Consider the following 21,757-nt stretch of genomic DNA (forward strand, 5'->3'; position numbering starts at 1 on the left):
TGGCCGCCCCGCCGGCCAGCCCGCGCCGCACAATCTCTGAAGCGGCGGCGGCGCGGGGTCTGCTGAGCCCCCGGGCGCAGCGTGCCCGGCCCGAGGCGCCGCGGCTGGATGCGCGCCCCGGGCGGCTGCGGGCTCCCGCGGGGGGCGCCCCGGCCGCCCCGGTGCGCCTCTAGTCTGCGGGCGCGGCGACCGCCGAGCGGAGAGCAGCTCCCGCCGGCCCCTTCCCCCTCCCGCCCCCGCCGCCCCCTCCCTCTCCCCCTCCCCCCCGCTAACATCTCCTCCCTCCCCCTCCTGCTCTTCCTTCCCTCGGCCCCGCGCGCTCGATCGCTCGCTCCTCGCCTCGCTCTCCCCTTTAAACGCCCACTTCGGATGGGGAAAGAAGACAACTTGAAGTCAAGTTGCAATTAACTTCCGCGGCAGCCGCAGCTCCGGCGGCGGCGGCAGAAGAGGCAGAAGCCGCCGCCTGGGAAGTCCGACGCCGACGCGCCCGCCCGGGGAGCCGTTCCCGGTCTACGGCCCGCACTCGACAGCCACTGCCGCCCCCAACGCCCATGCCTGAGTAAGTTCTGCTCTTTTGCCTCCCCTTCCCCCCTGCTACTCTTGCTCTTTTATCTCCATCTCTCTCTTTCCCCGGAATCCTTGCAAACTTCTCTGTAGCACCCACCCTGCGCTCCTCGTTGGCTCCCCTCTCGGGGGCGCCTGGCGGCAGGGGTCTTCCAAGCCCCTTCTCTCGCACTCAGACCGGTCTCAGAGCAGCGGGGTGATAGAGTGAGGGAGAGCGGTCGGGATGGGGGACTTGAATAAGCCATTCGTTCTCTGTCACTGTAGGAACACATTAGCACACCTGCCCAACAGTCCCTGGCTGAACAAACTCCTTCTGGGCATCGGAATGGCCCCTTTTAGAAGAGAAAAGGGGAGTGGAAATGACCGAAAGAAGCAAATGGGGACGGGGGAGCCTGTCTGTGTGCCCGGAGCCGGGCGGGCAGAGAAGTGCCCGGCGGAGCGGGTGGGGGAGTGGAGACGTTCCCCCGCCGGGTCGCGGGTCCGCTCAGCATCCTTCCCCTGTCCGTCCCCGCCGTCCTCCGCTCCCCGCCGGCGCGGCTGGGTGGAAGCGTCTGCGGAGAGGGGCCTGGGAAGTTTGTGGCAACTTCTCCATCCCGGAGCCACTCGGGCGCCGAGGCGCTCAAGTTGGAGCCCGGAGTTTGAAAGCGGCGGCGCTCCGCGTTTCGAGACTTCGCCGGCTCGAGCGAGGTCGGTGCTGGCGTGACTGTGCCTTTGGAGTTGGGCTGGAGGCAGAAGGACGGGCGGCCTTCTTAGCGAAGGCCGGGACATCACAGGTGCAGCCTCGGGGTCCGCACCGCATTTCCCTCCTGCGGTCCGGACCCGAGTGCGGTGGCCTTCTCCGAGAGCTCCCCTGCCAAGGCTCCCGGGGCGGCGGAACCGGGGTTTGGGAAACCGTGACGAAAGGGACAAAGCAGGTAGGTGGCAGGTCTGGGGAGTGCCACGTGCGTACTGGGGAAACGCAGTGAGCAGAACCCTCTTAGGATGACCCCAGAAGACCGAGAGGGGAGAGGAGTGGAGGGCTGTTGTTGGAGGTTTTGGCCCTGGCCTTCCCTAGGGCGTTGCAAATTTCACTTACAAGTGTCAGCCACCGGGTCGTCTCTCAGAGTGTCCTGGCTGGCAACTTTGACCTCTGCGCCCTTCCTCAGCGAACTTTCTCAGCGGCAATATGGATTTCCAGGCAAATGTTGTATGACTCGGACTCCACATGATTGTAAAAGAGACAGGGAAAACAGAAAGACACCCTATTCCCGGGAGAGAACCTTTCTGCCCTGACTGACTGAAGTTCCATGCTTGCATCCTTGGAGGCCAGGGGACCTGACTTTCTTAAGAGGACAGAGGAAGGGGGTAAGAATGAGTAAAATGCGACTGCTCCTGTCAGGTTTTGTCCTAAGCAATCCCTGAAATTTACAGTGTTTGTGCTGCTGAGGGAGTAGCTCATCCCGTTGGAACTTAATTGAAATTTACACCCTATCTAAAGTGGATTTTTCTGAGATGTCAGGAATGTGAGATTTATTCTATAGTCAAATGTAGCTGCAAAAAAACAAAAACAAAAACACATACTTTAAGTCTGGAGAAAGTAAGGTTGAGGTGTTTGCACTAAAAACCTTTAATCTCGTGTGTAGTACTAGTGCTATGATTTAGCAGCAGTCCTTTATTTCTATTGCATATTATTTTGGTAGAACAGTAGTACATTGATATACTGGCTGCTCCAGTCTGCTGGCAAACATTAGCATTCAAGCTTACATTTTTGACAAATGTGCAGACAGGAATAGCATGAATAGGCATCTTAAATATTAACAACCTAAGCATCTGTTGTGAAACAAATTTAATATATTTACTCTGTTTTTCTCACATTGTTAGAAAAGGTTATAATAAGTGCATAATTTCAACTTTAGTTAGCAGAAGTAACTGGCTGTATCTTTCACTACCTCTCCAAGTGTTTAACACAATCACCAGACATAAATACTTTAATTAACTTGGTTAAGCACATTATTAAATACACTTTAGACAATGGCATAGTATGTAAAATGTAACAGTAGCAAAATATGTATCCTATTTGTGCACATTTTAAATGACCATGCATTTTATAAATATGCCAACTATGTTTATTCTTCATCTTCATTTGACACTTATTACTTCATATTTTTTATAGTGGAAACTATTTTAAATGTAGAATTGTTCAGTCATATGTAATACATAATATGTAAACAGTAGCTATAAAATACAAACCATTGTTAAATTTGAATATGGCTACATGTAACAAGATTATACAAGAGAAATAAAATCACTACTCAATTTTGTATTCCTTTCTGAATTATGAATACAAATGATGGATGAAAAAAGAACATATACGGATTTCCCTCCTAAAGTACTAGCTCCTTAAAATGTGTGTGGGGGGTAGAGAGTAGGGGGGAAAGAGACAGAGAAAGAAGACCTAAAGAACTTCCAAAAGACTGAATAGTTATTTCCAGAATCAATGCATTCCTCACTTTCCCACAAGCTGAAATATGTAATAAATAATAGTGCTTTGTATGTAAAAGTATTCAAAAGGAATGCCTTTTGTTCAGTTGTTGTAATAAATTAATATATTCTTTGGTTGATAATCTACAAAAGTAGTTCTTTTGTATCCCAGCATCTTTAACAAGAACAACAAAATGAATATTGGTTTATTTCTGCAAACAAATCTGTTGCCAGCTATATGAACCTGTGATTGAATAACATATGATATGCTGCATGATGGGTAAGAAATACTACATTAAATTAGTAAAGAGTGAAATATCTGGAGGAGAATTTCAATTATTTTTTTCATGTGACAGGTTGTGGATTGTAAATTAGGCCTAAAAGGTCAGGTGACAGGCACCTGTTCCTCATTATTGTAAAAATCTTTTGGTTACAAACACTATTAAGCTAAACACAACATGGATATACAGCAGGGACTCTATATAGCACTCTAGTGGTTTTTCATCTGCTCTCTAAATTTTCATAAGGGCCATATATAGATATGCCCTTTACACAAATACATCGTTTCTTCCATTCATGTTATCTTGGATGACTGTAACTAATATTATATTAGTGTTTGGAATTGATGAAGTATATAAAATAAATGCTTATGACTAAATCAATCTTCAGACTATGTCTAGACACATTATATTCAAATGCAAAAATATTCTTTTTAAACCCTTCTTTTTCCTTTACAATATATTGATTATTAGAATTTTGTTTGTTTTAAATAGAAACTTCCTCAAATTGCCTTTTATATTTCTTAGATGAGTTCCCATTTTAAATGATGCCATGAAATATTTTGCTCAGTACTCATAAATAAAAAGAAAATTAGTTGCTATATAATGTCATAGCTTTATGGCACACATAAAATAGAAAAAAATACATTTTACATGAATGCTGTTAGGAAGGGTATCATCATTTGATCTCTAAACTTGCTGCTTCTCTCAGGAGAGTTCAGCAATATTTCTATTAGAATTAAAGAGTGTGGTTTTATTTTTATGAATGGTTTGCTTTTAGGTATTTCGGAAAGCAGAATAAGCATACATATTGAAAAGATTAAACTAGCACAAGGTTGCAAAATATTAAAGGTGCCAGTTGCTTTTAATTAGCAAATGAGGAAGATTTTGAGTAAATTAGATAACTTAGATTATTAAATTTTATGTTATTTAAATATGCTTTTGTCTTTTTGGTTTTGTATAGTTTATGCTTATTATATTAAGTATTCATTTTTAGCATTTGTGATCAGATTACAGAATAGTCATTACTCTTGCTTTTCAAATTGATTTGGTTTTCAAACTCCAAAACTCTGTGATGATTTTTACAAATTGGTTTACATTTTGACAGAACAGAGTTAAGTTAATTAATCGATCAGGCACGAAAAATCATCCACAGTAGGGTGTATTTTCTGGTAAAATGAAAGTTATGTTTCAGCATGATGAGCATCAGGCTTCAGTAATCTGTTCCTCGTATGGAATGAACACTTCCTACTTCGAGCTAGCAGGCACCTACTGTTTATTTACGCTGCATTAAACTGACAGCTCAGCAATCAGAGGAAAAATATTACTTACCTTCCTGAAGTAAATACCAGTTTATAGGTTAGTGCACGTATTTATATTCCTGTCACCACTAAATAACGGCTCTGTCTCCGTTTTAATATCTACCTGTGCTATAATCCAAGGCTTCAGACTCTTCCTGGTTGGGGATAGGGGTCGAGAGGAGTTTTTCTTATTTCCCAGTGGCAAAACTTGAAAGAAGAGTAATTTTCATCGTCTCTTTTCTGTCATGTGAGAACCAGTTGAAAGACATGTTATACACTTTTACTTTGCACACCTCAACTATAACATCAAAAGCCCGAAAGAATCAGCATGCCACTTAAAATAGTCATCTTAAAGCAACCCCAGGACAAATATGTTCAAACACATTCAAGTGTGTGTTTGCTAAATTAACTTTCTACAAAGTTTCAAATAGATTATGCTATTTGATTCCTTAGGTAATAACTTCAATGAAGTGTCTTCCTTTCCAAGTCTTAGATGGAATGTTGGAGTTTTTAATGGAGTTCTGAAAATGAATACAAAGGGGGCTCATTGTTTTATTAATTGATTGATTCTCCTATCTTTTCTCTGGAAGTATTCTTGCCTCCTTTATTTGTCTGCTTGTTAATCTGGCATCCTCAAGGTAAGGGAGATTTCTACTTATAATACTAAATGTATTTGTTGTTTTCTTTTAAAAGTCCCTCTCTTTCAAGACCCCCTTAAAATGTCAAAATACTGTTAAAGTTGAGTTCCAAAACTCATTATTAACTTGAGAAAATGCTTATGTTTATCTAAATTATCTAAAAATCTCTCGTACTCATTGTCCGTACACAGTTGTCAATCTCTAATCATATATTTTGCTGACATCAGAGTAGAATATGGTCTTAGTACAGCATATAAATCAAATCTGTTACACAAGATTCTTCTTCACTATACCAAAGAAAAAGTGTCTACTATGGTAATTTATATTTCATTTCTAACTGCTGTTCTCAATGGTAAGTCTATTTAAACTTGATGTCTTCATAGAGTGTGATCAACACATTAACACACATTATTTTGTACTTTTGAACTTATGCCAATGGTACCTTGTGCTGTTTATTTTTTTTAAAGTCTTTTTTAAGATCAGATATTTCATTTCAGAGTAAATAGATACAGATTGTGTGTATATATATTCAGGGTGAGATTTAGTAGTGTAGCAGTTCTCCAGCATATTGGCCTATTTTTATTCTTTCAAGTTATTCTGTATCATTTCCACAGTTGTTGCTGTCTGAAAGTTCATAATAGAAATTCTAATGACCTCTTTCAATGGACTTTCAAGGAGGTAATTCAGTTTATGCGGTGATCTAGTTTAGTTACAAGAGATGAAAATTAGTTAACGGGTACTTCAGGATTTATGTCCCTAGTTTCTGCCGAAATTTATCCAGTCCAGTTATTTGACATTTGGTAGAGAAGTGTCTTGTAATCAAAAATTGAGTTGGTTCAGTTTCCAGTGGAGGAAAGATCTTGCTGGATAAAACATTTAACTGTGCAATATTTTATTACACTCATCACTCATTTTAGAGCTTGCTTATTGTTCCATGCATTTTTGAGTACCTAGGGGTGCAGGTCCCCCAAATGAGGCTGAAATGCTTGCAGAGGAAGCAGATGTCAGGCTGCACCTGGTTGTGCCTTTACTAGTAAGACTGTGGCCCTAAGCTGGCCCCCTCCTCTGTACCCCTTCCCCCCAGGTGTGCAGGAAGTAGAGGGCGTTATACTGGGTGAAGTGGGTGGACTCTACCCAGAGCTATGACCTGATTTGTGACGCACCCTCAGAACTGCAGTAATGGTCCAGCTGCTTCACAGGCAACTGGTAACCACCTCATTTGGGGATGTTTCTGCCTTGCTAGCAGTGCCAGAGAGAACTTCATCATTGTCACCTCATCAAAGACTACTTTTTCAGACCTCTCCTGTAGGGCTGGATTCAGAGAGCAGCCTCTGGTATTTGGAGGGTAAGTGCCAGAAAGTTCCTACAGTCAGTTCCATACAGAGAATCAGAGCTTTAGCCACAGTGAAAGATAGGCGTTTAGTGTTCCGGGGAGGTCTTTCTGTTGGGATATTGCTTTTTCTCAGCTATAGATGATTTAGGACCAGATACCAAGAAAAATTCTTCAGTGGACATTCTTTTTGGCTATGGTAGCAAGCTGGCTCCCAGGGGGAATTATTAGACCTTCTTTCCTTGCGATACTTAAAGAAAAGGTAGTCAGTAAATCTGCGTGAGGGGGACTTCCTTAGATGCAATTTTCCTGGAAGCAAGGTGTGTAGCAGAGTTGATTGCTAGAAATTCCTCTGTAGTCTTATTCAATGGTTTCTAATATACCGTTAAGGGCATGTAAATGACAATTTGGACTTTTAATGTTTATAACGCTAAGGATTTTAAGGTAAAAGAGGTTTTATATTATAAATATTTTATTGTAATAATTATTATAAATAAAATAGAACCTAGTATATGCAGATATCTTTGAAATGGAGATAGTCTTGAATATACCGTATCCATAATTAGCTGGTTGACATTGAATGCAATTGAGTTTTCCTGTAGTGAACCAGACAATAGAAATCATTGAGGATTAACAAAAGGGCTATGTTATTCTTGATATAACAAGCCTTTCTTTCTCCCAGAAAATATTTTATCAGTGAATGAAGTACTGAATTAATGCTTTTAATAAATTAAAATGCTTGCCGTTTTAAATTTTAAGAAATCTATCTGTAGAATTGATAAAATAATCCAAATGTTTTTCATTGTATTTTCACCAACAGAAATGATACTTACATGTCCTATTTAATGGTAGACAGATTTCTCCAGACTGTGGGAGGAAAGAACAATGTTTTAATAACCATGCTTCTTTTAAAAAAATTTTTTTCTTAGAGATGGGCTCCCTTTTGGGTGGTTTAAGAGGACTTGAAACAATTTAGAACATTGTCTTAAAAGTTTAAAAATGACAGCCTCAGTTTGTATTGAGGTACTATATTTTAATAATACTGTATGTTTATTGGTGTTATTAGAGCAGTAGACAGTTAATTACAGCCTTTTCTGAGACATGTTAACTATATTTTACCAATCAGATTAAAAAAGAATGATGTATACTCTTACATGCAAGCTGCTGCTTGCTGAACTCTTCAAAAAAATTATTTTAGAATGTATGGAGTCTGACTTTTGGTCCAGAATCATCAAAGGTTTTCTACTAAAACAACTTAATTTTAAAACTTTTCACTGAGTTATAAAATTTTTCTCTCTTTTTTCCTTTGCAATTAATGTTGCCTTGATACCTTTTGCCAGTGTCATTAGAAATTGTTGCCCCTCAGCGGTTTCAGCTTTGCTATATCATATTTTGAGGTGCCCATATCTTGTCTTTTGATGACTGGCCAACATAAACCATTAAAAGCTTATTGAGTCAATTTAGCACCTCTTTATACTTCTTTTTGTGGAATCATTTTAGTTGTTGTTTCTTTAGCCAAATTATGTTTACTTAAAATTCTATATAACCTAATTTTAAAATACATTTCAGCAGTTGATCACAGTGGTAATTCTAAGATTATTTCATTATCCAAATCTCAAACCTGACTTTTGGCTCTGACAAGGCAAAACAATGGGTGACTGACACAAGAGAGATTTCAAGCTGAACTTAGCCTTACTTACAGGTTTCTAACAGATTGGTTAACTATTTGAATTCCCGTAGTTAATTTGAATTTGTAGACCTTGTAACCTTGTAATATGGCACTTAAAAATGCACTAGTATTCCCACTTTCTGAAGTTTGTAAGTGCTGCTCTTATTTATTTCTACAAGGTGTTAAACTACAGAGAAGAAATTAATTATAAGGTACATGTCTGTGTTATATGAAATAGTAGGAACTTCACAGTATTCTGTGCCTTGCGCATACATAGTAAGCACTCATTAATTGCTAAATTAATGATAAAATATTAAATGTAGCTTGTGCTAAGAAAGATTTATTGGGAACGGAGACTTTTCTTCCAAATTTGCTGTCTTTACTGTGGTTACCTGAACACTTAGTCTACACATGCCCCCGTTTTCTGGATAATTGGATGTTTTTTTTTTTTTAACTATGTACTTTTTTTTTTTTTTTTTTTAACAATAGCACTGGAGTCTCTGCTTTATCCTCATTGTCTGACCTTCAGTATTAGGTTGAGTATCTCTGTTGAGGTTCATGGTTCTTTGGTGTTTGATTGTGGTAACAAACTATATTGCAGTCAACACAGAGCACTCCCCTGAGTTCCTTGCAGTTTAGCAGCCATTAGAAGTCTTTCTGATATTCCAGAACCAAAAATGCTATGCACTAATAGTGGCTCAAGACTGATTGACCTTTGTTTCTTTCCTGCAATGGTGATTTTTTTTCAGGATACCATTGAATAAATATCGACCATGTTTATGGCATAAAAAGACATTTTCCATTGTAGCTATATACACTTTTAAAAAATAGTCTAAGTTAGGGCGTTTATATTAATGAAGATTTCACTCCATTCCTTAAAGCTAACACTAGAGTTGCAATAAGGTTATGTTATCTACATCTAAAACATTCTGAAAAGTTTGGGGTATTCTATGAAAGTTATCTAAAAAAGACACTTCCTTTTAAAATCTATTTTCTTTTTAAAATGTGTGTGGGGCTATGTGCAAGACACCTATTTAATTACACCAAAGAAAGTATTCCTTAAGTAGTGCGCTGCTGTGTGACCTATTACATTATCATGCACATTCTGTCTCTTTAAAAACAGTCTCCTCTATTTGCCCTATTAATTGTTGATATGTTGCCATCCACGAGAAAAAAATTAGAGCTGTAATTAAATAATCATGTGATGCTCCTTAGTGCCAGTGAGAGCAAACTCATTTTTCCAGGCCTTGATGGTCACTGATTATTGTATTACTACTGGCTTGCTTTATTTTTTTTAATGATTCTCTATCTGTAGATTACCTAACCACTGTCCTTCTTTTTAAAATTAAAGAAAGTAGAAAACATTCAGCCAGTTAATTGGCTAGAGGTCCTCAGGGACATAAGGTAGACATACCTTTTTTGCTTTTGGTCACCTGGTAGGTTCTTTGGGGAGGCTACGTCAGTGGTATGGTTGCCTGCCATTTAATTTACACTGGTGTTTTGGCTGGGATGGAGGCATATGGGGAATGCCAGGAGAATTACAAAAGGAGACGGGTATTAAAATTCAGAAATGATTAAAATTGAAATAAAAGGATGCTGCTTCTTTGCCAGTACTCTGGCAGTCATAATGACACATAGAGATTAGTTTCCACCTTCATCTTTTCCTTCTTTCTCATTTCCTCTTGTTTATTGTTGACACATTTTCCTTATGTCTGTCTCCCGTCTCTGTGTCTCTGTATCTTTTTGCACCATTATGCATTCCTACTTCTCTCTCTTTCCGTAAGCATGGAGAAGCCTACTTAACCTTATTATAACAATAACAGAATAGGTTATTAATATTTAATATGCACATGATTAAAATTTCTCTCCCTTAAACATAGGTCAGCTGTATTATTATTAACCAGCATGTAATTTTTCATTTAAAATTTTCTTATTCTGGCCCTTGCTGTTTCTCAAATGCAGTTTACTTTAGTAGTGATTTAATACATAACGTTTAGAAAACTGTGGTCGGCTAGTGAGAAAAGAACTTACCAGTCATGGATAATCAATTATGCATGAACTGAGATGTAACAGATGGAATCTGGTGAGTTAAAGTTTCTCTTTGCCTTAGTGGTTTTTTTTTTTTTTAATTTGTTTGTTTGACACCTGTCTCTTATATAGAGATAAACATCTAACATAGTATGTAAGAAATTTCCTTATATTTTTATTTTCTCTTTAAAGTGAACTTAATTTTTTAAATTAAATTTAAAAACAGAATTTTTATGTGGTCTTAAAGATTATTAGATTTGGACTCACAATTTTATAGTTACGGAACCTGAGCCTGCTTAACTAATGAATGATCACTCAGCTAGCAAGTAGAGTAAGAAGAGGCAAGACCCAAATCTAGCTTCCCTATCTTTTCTCCGCTACTTTTCCCACTATGCCCTTCATCCTCTCTTTTGTGGGAGTTGTTTTATAATGGGGTATTAACACTAACTCTGGGTTATAAAGGCTTTCTAATGAAAACCGTGGTAGACTAGTTTTAAATTGTGTAATACTCTCTTGCATGACATGCAAATATTATCTTTGTACATATATCATGTTATACTATATGTATATTATACATACATTTATTCATACTTGGATGTTGGCCAAACAATTGGATTTCTTACTACTGAGAATGCCAAAGATTGGTTTTACATCCTAAACTGCAGCATATGCCAGCCTTGAAGATGCATTTACACTTGCTTGCAGTGTTGTAAATTTTTAGTGACAAAACTCCTTTGTGCAAAGTGAAGTAAGTTATTTTTGAGAGCCTTGTTACCTCCAAGGAGAGATAAGGCGTTTAATTTTCATTAAACATAATGTGAATATATGGTATTTCTTCAACTGTTAAAGTAATAAAAGAACAGTAGATATTGACCATCTTTAAAGCAATACAGTCTCAAAACAGTTACAAGCTGGTACCCATCAAAAATTTTTCATAAATATGCTGTTTGTTTCTCTCTCAAATGTATTTATGTATAAAAAAATACAAATGAAAATAGTCTTTACAAAATAAATGAAATGAAATGATTAAAAAATAGCCTCGAGGCTCTCTAGTTCTTTTTTTAAAGTTATACTGTAGCATTATTTATCAACTTTTTGCTTCATATCAGCTGGAAATTTGCATGAATTTTTATAGTCCATATTAGTTATCTAATGAATTAAATTTCACAATAAACACACTAATAAAGAAAAAGGCACCTGCAAGACAGGTAACCGGGTATGCTTTAGCTGCAGCTATAAGCTATTTTTTTGTATTTTATTTAATGCTTTTACACATAATAAATATATCTTCTTAATGTGGCTTCGCTATGTATTAATATTCCTTAATCATGCATATCAGAAAAAAATGCACATACGTAGGTATGAACTTTAATAAAATATGATTTATACATGAATTTCCAATTCATTAAAACCTCCATTATTAATATAAAAGCCCCTAATATAAAATCAGTAGGAACAGAGAATATAAAACAGAATATAGAACAGTATATTGTAGGAAAAGATGATATTTCAAGTTATTATATATAGAAGTAAATACTTTAATCCTTATTACTATCACAAAAAGTAACTCACAAAATTAAATTTGAAAGCCTTTTGATTTTTGCAACAAAAATTATTTTCTTTTATTTAAAAAAATAGAATCTGAAGTCTTTATATGTAGACAATTTGTAAATTATTAGTTTATACAATTGTTGCAGTTGCAGCTGTGCTGCATGTGTGTGACACTCTAAGTACTGTTGAACTGAAAGGTTCTACTATTTCATGAATCTAGTTAATTTTTACCATTTTGAAAAACATCCAAAAAGCATTTTTGGACTTAAGGTACTCTTATTTGCTTGTTTTTGTCTATGCTTCTTTCTCTCTTTCTGCTAAGATATTATATCAAATAAAACCTGAAAAGAGAACCATTTTCTTACATTGGAGGACCCTCAAATTGGGTGGGATCTTGATCTCTAATTACCAATCCATGTTAATTATCCTTGGGTTAGGTATTTATAATATGAATTAATTATCAAGCATAGACTGGACTGTAGCTGTTAGCAGGTAAGGACAAAGCAATGGAAGGTTGTGGGTGGAGATGGGTTTGTTCAATGGATTGTAGCTCATTATTTTTCTGAAGCTTGGCATAATATTTTCATGATAATATCTACCAATCTTAGGAATAGATGAAATAATTGTTTTGCTTCAGATTTTTTGTTTTTAAAAAATTTTTATTGTGGTAAAATATATATAACATAAAGTATGCCATTTTGACAATTTTTAAAGTGTAAAATTCAGTGACATTAATTACATTCACACTGTCGTGCAATGATCACCACAATCTGCTTCCAACTCTTTTCCATCAGCCCAAATAGAATGTACTTTAGTTTTGAATTAAACTTCTCCTTCGATTCAACAAATTTCAAGAGTAATGGTGATATTTGATCATTGTCCAGGTGTGGAGCATGTATTTCTAATGGTAGCTTTCCTTCCCAATGGACAAGCCCTGGTCCAGTGCCTCATGGCAATGGGCATAGCAGCATAATATCAGATATTGCCTTTGGCTGATGTTTCCACAAAAATGACCTGGATTAAGATTCAGGCACATCCTAACCTCAAACTCTTTGTCCCTCCAATTATGCTAGGAAAGATTAGCTATAACTTTCACATCGCTAAGGAAATTTGGATGATATGTACATCTTGGCTAAAGCTTGATTGGGAACAGTTGCTGTTTGACTTCACTGGAATTAAAAATCAAGGGATTTTACCCTAAGCTTCCTGAGAGTATTAAAGGCACAGTAGCTAGGACTGAGAATGCCCTGCAGTTGTCTCCTTGGCATGGTCAATCTGAATACTTTGGTTCTGCTTAAGTGCAATGACTCGGTCTGGAAATAAGTTGAACGGTTTTCAGCTGTTTAAGAAGCCCACTCAAGGTTGAACAGTTTTTTTGGGAGAAAAATCAAGCTCAACTATATTGAAAAAAGAATTAGAGGAAACTCAGATGGTTCTGGCTCCAGTAAATAATACACTGGTTTTAGAACTGTACTTCCATGGGTAATTTTGTGGTTAGTTGCTTATGTCTGTGATGATAAATCACATACCTGCACAGGATTTCTGGCACCCCAGTAAATCTCTCGCAAGTGCCCAAATGCTAATTTATTATGATTCCTCAAATAGCATACCCATATTTGCCAAATCAATGATCTAATAGCTTACCCTACTTCCATTTTTAATCTTGTTTGTTTGTTTGAAACAAGCGGTTTGTCTGCACATACATTTTTTAAATTTGGGGCCATTGCTGGTTCTTAGAACAACCTTAACTTTTCCAAGTGATCCTGGGATTGGGTTAAGAACTTCACCTCTGGAGTGTCCTAGCAGGCATATTTGATTCCCTATATCCAAAACATTACCTAAGCCAGTAGATGCCAAACCTGGCTGTATATAGAATCACCTTGGGAGCTTCAAAAAACTAAATGCCTGGCCCCTGCCTCAGCCATTCTAATTTAATGGACATCTGGATTGTGATCCCACCACCTGGTTTTACTTCTTAAGACTGTCAATAAGCATTCTTAGGAACACTCACTTATCAAAAAAAGTTATTGGATTTCCTCCCCCTGGTTGCAGGCACAGTGAGAGACTCCAGGGGGGAAAAATATATATATATATATATGTATATGTGTATATATAAGTAAACCTTCAAGTGCTTACAATATTGAAGTTTGGAGGGGCAGACATAAATATGGAATGTCATGTTGCATGCAGGACAGGTAGTGTGATGGAGCATCGAGAAGGAAATAAGTAACAGCTGGAGAACGCTTTGGATAGAAGAGGTGAAATCAATCATTAAAGGAGATGGGAGAAGGGAGGACCCCACATAAGAAGAGGCAGGAAGGGCACTCCAGGAGCCATGGGGGGAAAATGAGGTATCCTGGCAGACTCAATGGCATTTGCAGAAATCCTTCCTGCTCCCTACTCAATTTTGGATCGGTGTCTAGATAATTCCACCAATTTTGATGGAATTATCATCATTGTGCCATGTCAAAAAAATGATCCATACTGACATCTATGGAAGGAAAGGTAACTTAAAAAATTTTTTTCAAATAAATTTTTGCTAATAAAACAGTAATATTTCTGGGTAAAAGGCCTGGATATCCTATCAGTTTCTAAATGCCAACTACAATGGCTGCTCATTTCCTTTATCCAGATCTCCCAAAACTAATGTAAATATTGGCTTTCTTTTTGCTCAGCTATAATAATGACCTTTGTCTATTAAAACTATGTTATAAATCACCACTGGGTATTTACATCACTGGAAACTAATTTTAGAAAACAACTTTTGATCACTATTAGTCTGGCTGTAACTGAACTTATATCCCCAACTTATTAGGGGAAGAAAAGAAAACCAAAAAATCTTAAGTCCTACATTTACAGTGCATTATCATTACTCTTTTATCTCCCCTGCAACATTTTGAAGCCTTTTGCCATTATTTTCTGCAGTACATTATTATTTGTTTGGTGTCTGGATGCCCTCCTAGTTTGAGTAGGTATCTACATTAAGGCTTCCAAAAGAGCCATTTCTAAAGGCAGCTATGCTTATTTAATGTAGGTAAGGGTGGGGAATAACTGTGGTTTTAAACTTCACCTATGAGATACTTAAATGTTCATGGAAAGGAGCTTTTGGAGTAAATGCATATTATTCCAAATGTATTACAGAACTCTTTCAAGTACAGACATGTCTATAAAGTTGTCTTAAATTTGTATTCAGCAGTAGACAAGTCTCATTCCATGAAGCTTTACAGATCTACGGGCTAATTCTAAAATAGAAAATTATCTCGATTCAGACATTATTAGAATGTCTCAAAGCCATTCAGCACCTCTAAGACTCCTGGCCAAATCTTGGATTCCCTTAGTCAACTTTTATAGGAGTTCTGTAGGTAAACGCTGTCCGGTGGAACTTTCGGCAACCATTGAGTGTTCTATAATCTACACTGTCTCTTATGATGGCAGCTACCCACATGAGGCTATTGGGCACTGGAAATGTGACTGAGGAATTAAATTATAATTTTTATTTAATTTTTATTAATTCAAATTTAAATGATATGGCCACCTTTTCCAATGTTCCCTCCTCCTACAGTCTGTAAAAAAAAAAAATTGTCAATGCAATTAGTAGTGGAAATTGGTTGCAAGTGACACTGCGAGCTTTTTATTCCCATTTATTTATTGTTAATATAAATATTACAAGGACACTGTATAAGTTCCTGGTAATGTGCCAGTGAGCAAGACAAAGTCTCTGCTCTCATAGGGATTACAGTCTAATAAGGGAGACATTTATTAAACCAATAATTATCCAAATTGTTGATTGATTAAGACTATGATGACTGTTACAAAGGAGAACTACAAGATGCTATGAAAGTATATAATGGGGGCCAGAACTTGTATAATTAGTCAGAGAGTTTAATCAGAGTTCTGATTATTAACTTAACAAGAAAAGCATGCGGCAGCTTCTCTCCGCCCCCCCCCCCCCAAGTTCAAGGCTAGGTCAGGTTGGCTGCAGGACCCACATCTTTCAGAGTAGGGCAGCTAGCATGTGCCATGCCATGACCTCCAAAGACGTGGGATCTGTTTAAGACGGGGGATCTTAATCTGATTAAGCTGCGTGCACACACATACGCTGCAAACTTGGGAACTTGAGCAAGTAGATTCTTTCCTAAACCGTATGCAGTTGTGATGATGTTGGTCACAGATAATACGTGAGAAGAAGGGTGCAAATGTTTACAGGATATTGCATTTCCTTTCTGATACATATTTTGACAAAGTTGTTTGGGCTGCAGCCCCAGTTTTTCCTCCCTGTTCTTAAAAATTGGTATTTGGTCCATTCAAGAAACGATATGGAAATCAGTCCTGACATCCAAGACAGACAAAACGAGACACATGACAGCAAAACATATGGCTCGAATAGACATCCTTATATGGCCAACACAGACCATATTCCCAGAAATTCATATATGGAAAACACCACCTGCAGCTAAAGCCAAAAAACAAAGAGTTGACATGACAAAAAGAGCAATATGTTACATAAATTGTGCTGCTTTAAAAGTGTAGAGAGATAGCCAACTGTATTTGAATTAAAAAAGATGAAAAAAAAAAAAACCTTGTCCTTAGAAAGTGTTATGGTGGTAAGCATTGCTTTGCTAACATAGTCACTGGCGGAGTTGCCATATCTTAAAAGCATTCGAATTCTAAATGCTTTCTCTGTTTATTACAAATGTATGTGCTATTCAGAACTCTGAATGTGTTTTAATGCTTTCGGATATCTGCCTGCATATTTATCTTAATACATTGCCATCTGAAACATGCAGTAGTCCATTCATTAAGTTTTAAAAAATCTTGTGGGTAGCCAGTATAATGCCTTCTCCTCATGTGATAGAAAATGGATGCACTCTGTTTTAAATGTATGTCCACATGTTAAATAATAGTTCATGTATTTGAGTTGCAATAATTTATGTTCTTGAGATTTTTCTATTTTGATAGCGAAATTTATAAAGTTATTTTGTTTTAACTTTTTTCAATACTTACTTGCATCTTTATTGCTAAATATAAGATGCCTTTGTAGAATCAGTTGATGTTTTTTCCTCTCACCATGATAGTTTATGCTCTGATATGCTATCAAGGTGGTATTTTCTTAACTACTGCTATGGTTTGAGTATTTGTCCCCTCCAAAACTCATGTTGAAATTTAATCCCCAATGTAGCAGTATTGAGAGGTGGGGCCTTTAAGAGGTGATTGGGTCATGAGGGCTCTGCCCTCGTGAATAGATTAATCCATTCATGGATTAATGGGTTAATGGATTAATGGGTTATCATGGGAGTAGGACTGGTGGCTTTATAAGAAGAGGAAGAGAGACCTGAGCTAGCACACTCAGCCCCCTCACCATGTGATGCCCTGTGCCTCCTTGGGACTCTGCAGAGAGTTCCCACCAGCAAGAAGGCCCTCACCAGATAAGCCCCCCCAACCTTGAACACCTCAGCCTTCATAACTGTAAGAGATAAATAATTTTTCTTTCTAAATTACCCAGTTTCAGGTATGATGTTATAGGCAACAGAAAACAGACTAAGACAATTATCTTTCTTTTTATGTTCTGTATTTTGATATGGGTTTATGTGGCCAATACTCAGTGGCTATAATGAATATCCTAAAGGGGTAGATAATATATAGTAATTAAGCTCATCAGTGTAGTACACCACTAGGGCATAAGCCTCTATGTGCCATTTTACTTATATCATTTCTTATAATCATACAGTTCTGGGGAAAATATGCTTGAGGGAAAATTAATATGTATATGTGATTAATACATTCATAATTGTATTATATTGTTATTCTTTATGATAAAGCCATTATTAGATGCCATTATGCTTATGTATTCTGTTTATCATTTTCCAAGGCCATGTCAATCCTTATTACATACTTTCATGTTTTGTGTTATGAATAGGTTTATGATTCCTGGATAAAAGGTGCCATTCAAATTTAAAGTTACTATATTACTTCCCATGTTACATTAGCATTTACCAGGTCATCAGGAAGCTAAAGTAGTCAGGATGCATTTTGTCTTATTTATTTGTGTAAAATGATGGGATAAACATTTATAATATTTTATTCCAGTGTATCTTAATAGTGATACCTTCAATAATCTTTGTTTAGTATTCTTTTCTCTTAGCTCAAATTTTGTAAAACGGCTTTTTTTCTTTTTCAACATTCAGAATGAGGTGAAGATGCATGGGCACATGACTTTTTTTTGTGGTCCAGTATAATTTTTCTTTATTTTTAAATTTTGCCATTGTTTGCAAATTTGTACAACATGATACTAGAGTCCCTACTGAAAACAAAGCAGGTTTCAAGGAAACATGTCAGGCATTGCCAGTTTGAAGCAACTAATAAACTATCCATATTAGAAATTTCAAAGATAACCTATTATATTGTAAATATCATTGTCATTGAGATAATTGTTTTTTCTTTTAAATATCAAATACCTTTTTAAAATAAGTTTTAAGTACCTCCATCCACACTACTCTGACACAAGTGCTCCATTTTGCCATGTTTGTATATTTCCTTATTGATTATTTTTCTTATACTTTAAACAGCCTCATCCATATTTCCTCACATTTCAACTTTTAAAAATTTAGTATCATTAGAGCTTTTTACTAAAGATTGCCTTAAATTTCATTTCTTATTTTTGATGTTGTTTTGTGTTTAATTATCACATGTTCTTTCTTTTGCTCAAGGCTTGGATTTGTGTGCCAACATTCAAGGTTGCCTTCCTCGAATTTTGACTAACCTTTCTGGTTTGTGGGTGAAACTTGGGTGCTATTAGGGTGCTATATTTTCATTGTTTTTCTCCTAAACTTGTCCTCCCCCAGGAAGCCATCATTTCCTATACTTTACCTTCTGCTTTTCTTAGATTTTTAATGTAAACAGTGTGTCTAAGAGTGTATTGGTAGCGTTAAAGAGCTTAATTTGCATATTCCCTCTTATCTCAGTAACTTGTGCGAACTTGTTGCTTTTTTATCTGTAAGAAAATGTTTATCTGACTGATTTTTCCCTTTTCCCTACCAGTGTATTCTGAAAAAATAACTCTTACAACATTTTTTGTTGTTTAATGATTAACTGTTTTCAGTGTGCCAAAGTGGTAATACTAAAACCTAAACGATAAATGGTACATTTCTATTTTGGGTGAGATTGTAATGTTCTTTATTTTTATATGAACTATATTTAATAGATTATCTAAATAAGAGGATCATACTTATGTGCTAATGACCATTTATCTAACTGGGTAACTTACCCTAGATTACAGCGTAAGTATTTATTGCTACATCAGATGTATTTACCAACCCAAACTTTTCTGTTTTGCCCAGTGTAAATTATTTTTAGAATGATGGCATCTTTTCCTTTATAATAACAAGTCAGGTCTCTTTTCAAGTGACCCACATTTTGTTTAACTCGGCCACGTATTTCTTCCTCCAAAGTGTTCTATGGCTCAGAAGTGAGGGCGTTTTGAACCAAAGTCTGACTACTACAGAAAGCTCTTACCCAAGTTCTTTTTAATGTTGGCTTTTAATAGTTTAGGGACACTCTCCTTTAAGGATAAATATTCAGGAGAGCGTCTCAAGGCTTCTGGCCTTTATTGCTCTACAAATGTTTCTGCAGCTTTGGCGCTTCTCCGGAGAGATCCACCTTCCGACTACCCCGTTAGCCACTTCCTGAAGTCTCCCTGCATCAGTCCTGGCGCCTGTCACCTGCATGCCTGGGCCCCTCTCCCGCGGGGCCGGTGTTCCTCCTCCCCCCGCCTCGCCTGTCCCTCGGGTGCCCGCCTGCGACGCTCCCAGCGTATTCCTTTTTGTGGCTTTTGTGGTGTGTGGGTGTTTGGTTAGTTTTTTCCCCTGGCCCTCGCCCCCTCCTCCCCATCACTTTCATTGCCCCCGCCTCTCGTGCCAGTGCTGCCCCTCCTCCCTCCCGCTCTCTCTCGCACACCTGCCCCTGCCGCCCGCGCGCCGCGCGCTCCCCTCCCCGCGCGGCGGCCGCTGCCAGGGAAGCCCCCTCTCCTCCTCCCCTCTGCGCCCTCCCCGGCGCGTCTGGCGGCGGCCGGCGCTGGCCCTCGCGCAGCGCCCTGTTATTCTGGGTATTGTGTGTAATAAATGTCGGGCCGCCTCACTCTAATCAAGCTCATTACAAATTCTTGCGCGCCCGGGGCCGGAAATCGTGCGCTCCCCCCCTTCCCTCACTCATTCACTAGTTACTTGTCTTTCGGCTTTTTAACTCGCCGCCCCCGCCCCCTCCCCCAATCCCGGCCCTCCAGCCCGGGTTTTAATCCCCATCCCTTTTCCGCCTTCTCCGTGCACCCTGCACCTCCCCCCCCCCGTCGCCTTCCTCCTCTGCTCCGCACCCCCTTCCTCCTCCTCTCCCTCCCCCTCCGCCGCCGCCGCCGCCGCCACTTTCTCGCTCGCTCCCGTTCCCCGGACGCGGCGGATGAGCCGGCCCCGCTGGGGAAGGCTCCGGGCGGCGGCGGGCGGCCGGGAGGAGGCTGCGTGCTCGGGGCTGGGGCTGCGAGCGGGGTGATTTTGTATTAAAATGAGGAGGAGGAAGAAGAGGCACCCACAGCGGCGGCGGCAGCGGCGGCAACAGCAGCAGCGGGAGCAGCGGCGTTCAGGGCTGCAGCTCGGGCGGACGCGCGGAGCCGAGCTGGGCACGGCGGCGGCGGCGACAGCGGCCGGGATGAGTCAACTAATAATTTAATGGGGGCAGAGACGGCAGCGAGGGGGAGAGCGAGCGAGGGGGAGAGAGAGAGAGAAGCAGCCCCGTCCGGGGACTCGCGCGCACACACACGCACACACACACACAAACAGACACACACCTCTCCCTGGGCCACCCAGCAACAACCGGCCTCGTCACAACAACAGCAGCAACAGCCGCCCTCTAGCCTGCCCGGGGACCCAGCATAAAGCCAGGGCGACTCCAGAGGACGCTTTCCGCCCCCCTCTTTCATTTCGGGAAACTCCTGATCAGTTTTGTTGGGGTTTCTGGGTTTCGTTTTTCCCCAAGTCCTAGTGCCATTGTGGTGCTCGTTGTTTACCTCGGACTCCGGCTGAGTGAGAGCTTGGCGACTTTTGGGGGGAGGGGGCGGGGAGTTTGTCGCTGCCGAGGCGGTAGAGGTGGCTGGGGGTGCCTTCTGGTCTTCCCCTCCCCCTCCCCCATCCCTCTTTCTCTCCCTCACTCACTGGGACCCCAGACGCTCACAGCCCCGCGTCAATGGGCAGGGAGAGGGTCCTTGGGGCTGTTGTCAGCGAGGGCGGAATCAAAAGTGGCATTTTAGTGTTTTTCCGGGGCTTTTTTCGCGACTCTCTGCTTCCCCACCCTCGCTGTCCCCCGGTAGATGCCCTCGTTAGGGGTGCGAGGCTGTGGGGAAAAGTTTAAGGTTTGTTAATATCAGTCGCAATTGTTGGGGAGGGGGTGGGGGTGATTGGAAGGGAGGCGAGGTGGCCTTCCCCTCTCTGCGTTCCCCGGGGTTATTGGAGAATAATATTGCAAGTGACAGCCAGAAGTAGACTTTCTGTCCTCACGCCGAAGAACCCGAGCGAGCAGCAGGGAGGGAGGGAGGCAAGCGGACCTTTTTATTTCCTTTTTGGAGACCTTGTCCGCAGTGATTTTTTTTTTTTTTCTTTTTAAGAGAATCCTCAGTCACCACCTCGCTTCCCCGGCACCACCACAGTGTACAGCTCATAACGGGTTTTGCTTTGTTTTTACGATTTCCCCCCAACGAATCACTTGTCAGATCAATTTTATCTTCTTCCTCCTCCCGGCTTCCCACACTCCCCTCCTCCCCATCGAAAACCCCGTTCTCTGAGGTTAGACATTTTACAAACCCATATATGTTGTACGAATTGTGATTTTTTTTTTTAAACCCCCTCTCCCATGGCTACTCTTCTAGACGTTTATTTCTGCCCTTCCCCCGCTTAGGG

The 21,757-nt window shown here is 39.7% G+C and overlaps 1 protein-coding gene across 6 annotated transcripts in view; it reads left to right on the forward strand.

Moving 5' to 3' along the window:
- Window positions 1-288: 288 nt before the first annotated feature.
- Window positions 289-21,757, forward strand: part of SATB1 (SATB homeobox 1) — a 96,865-nt gene continuing 75,396 nt past the window's right edge. For 2 of the 6 annotated variants that reach the window (XM_045538195.1, XM_045538222.1), the window contains exon 1: window positions 340-559. The gene's annotated coding sequence lies outside the window, so the exon portion shown is untranslated. Of the gene's footprint in view, window positions 560-1,815; window positions 1,909-3,196; window positions 3,305-6,086; window positions 6,587-21,757 lie in introns of those variants that run through there. The other 4 variants (XM_045538177.1, XM_045538169.1, XM_045538156.1 and 1 more) reach the window with 4 other exon arrangements.

This window comes from Lemur catta, chromosome 1 (genome assembly GCF_020740605.2).
Source record: "Lemur catta isolate mLemCat1 chromosome 1, mLemCat1.pri, whole genome shotgun sequence".
Classification (NCBI taxonomy): domain Eukaryota; kingdom Metazoa; phylum Chordata; class Mammalia; order Primates; family Lemuridae; genus Lemur; species Lemur catta.